Genomic DNA, 2,066 nt, shown 5'->3' with positions numbered 1-2,066 from the left:
GGTGGGAGAGACATTCAACTTTCTCTTAGGAATGAGGAACCTACATTCAGCAGAGGGCTGCAGCCTCGGCCGAGCAGGCCCTCGGGGCTCTGAGCCTCCATCCTCCGGTTCCTCCATCTGAACCACAGGGCTCGGCCACAGTGATGTCATAGGTGCCTCTCAGCACGAAACAGCTCTGCCAGAGCACCTGTGTCAGCAGATCCCTCCAGTGAGTGGTGACCCAGGACAGGGAGCACCCGCATGGGGAGCACTCAGCTTCTATGGCTGCATCCATGACCCCTTTGTTCCTGGACATGTGGATGGCAGGCAACAGGAAGGAGGGAGGGCGCTGACTCACCTGTGCCAGGTGAACTGGGGCTGAGCCGGTGTGGGCGCAGGCTCACTGTCCTGGCAGGTGGAATGGGGCAAGGGGGCCACCGGGGTTGGCCTCCTGCTGCGTGGCCCTGGTTCCTTGGATTTAAGGATTGCTCCAAGGCGAAGGGGTCAGGAGATGGTGAGCTTGTGGGGCCGTCTGGGGTCAGAACGAGGCTGGGCAGGGAGGGACTGCTGGCACATTCTAAGTTCCTGAGCTGCAGCTGCTGTCAGGGCCGCTCGCTTCCACCCTGCTCTGGGCCAGCTGCGTGCACGGTGTAGCCACTGCTCCTCCCTGCCTCCTTCCCCGCCCCTGCTCCTTAGTCTGGTTTCTGCCCCTGCCCATCCCTCACCCGAGAGCCAGATGCTCTCCTTGACATTTTGTGCACCATCTGACCTCCGGCAACCCCTCCCCTGCACATACACACTTTCTCTGTCTCTTGACATAAATAAAATTAAGGAGGAAAATGGAAGAAAAAAGTGAGAGCTTTGCCAGGGTGCGGTCGAGAGAGGAAAGGGAACAGTGAAGTGGGAGTCTAGGAGAACTTTCTGGATGACAGGAGCAACATTCGCTTGGTCCATTGTGTTGGAGCCAGGAGAGCTTTTTTTCTTGGCCAGGGTTTGAAGAAGTGGGGATGCACGCATGAGCAAGAGGGGAGCAGCCTGTGTCCTGGCATGGCTGTGCTTGAGTTTCTGGGGGAGCCGATGTTTCTGGGGGATGAGTTGCTGTCCGTGGACCCTACTGTGACACCCTGTCTCTGTCTCCAGTGTCAGATTATATACCCTTGGCATCGTTGAGATCAACATGTCAAAGTCGAGCCTCCTTGGGATGCCTGGGTGGCTCAGTCAGTTGAGCATCTGAGTTTGGCTCATGTCATCATCTCAAACTTCATGGGTTCAAGTCCCCCATCGGGCTTTGTGCTGGCAGCTCAGAACATGGAGCCTGCTTCCAATTCTGTGTCCTGCTCTCTCTCACTCTCACCTGCTCCTGATCTATCTCTCTCAAATATAAATGTTAAAAAAAAAAAAAGTTGAGCCTCCTTTTGAGTGAAATTTCAAGGTGTGAATTCCCATCATTTTTATAACCTAGGGAAGTGCCTTTGTTGTGGTCACAGGCAGTTGTAGCTGACTGGAGCAGCCTGGGGTAGTGGTTTGGGGCCAGAGGACAGGGACTGGAACCCCGAGGCATCTGTCACACATGCGCTAGGAGAGCTTTGAGAGCACCCGACCGCCTCAGCCCCAGGCTCCTGGGCCAGAGCATAGAGGTCCACTGCCTCCCCACAGGCACCATTAGAAAACAGAGCAGTGCTGTGCTTCTCTCTAAAAAGATAGATACCCAGACGAAGGCTCTCATGATGCATCAATGATTTCTTGAATGATATTTGTTAAATTTTTACAAATTGACAAGAAGAAAAAAGTGGAAACTTCTGTTTGAGTAGGTAAGCAGAGTAAACAGAAGCAGGGACCTGTGCTTGGTGCTCTGGGAAGTCAGAGAAAGTGTGCGGCCCAGCCGCCCTGGGCATCAGAGGGAAGCACTCAGCACCTGAGTGCTGATGGCTGCATGCGTGCTGGGGCCCGTGGCTGGCAGCGAGGTCCACCTTCCAGATGGCTTCGGTGACCAAGGGCCACAGGAAGGGAAGGTCGGGAGATGGAGTGGAGCCTCGAAGTTAAAGTGTGGATAAACTGGAGAGAACTGGGGAAGGCTGCGGGTGTCA

This window comes from Suricata suricatta, chromosome 12, assembly GCF_006229205.1.
Source record: "Suricata suricatta isolate VVHF042 chromosome 12, meerkat_22Aug2017_6uvM2_HiC, whole genome shotgun sequence".
Lineage (NCBI taxonomy): Eukaryota > Metazoa > Chordata > Mammalia > Carnivora > Herpestidae > Suricata > Suricata suricatta.
Note: the sequence above shows the minus strand (reverse complement) of the source record.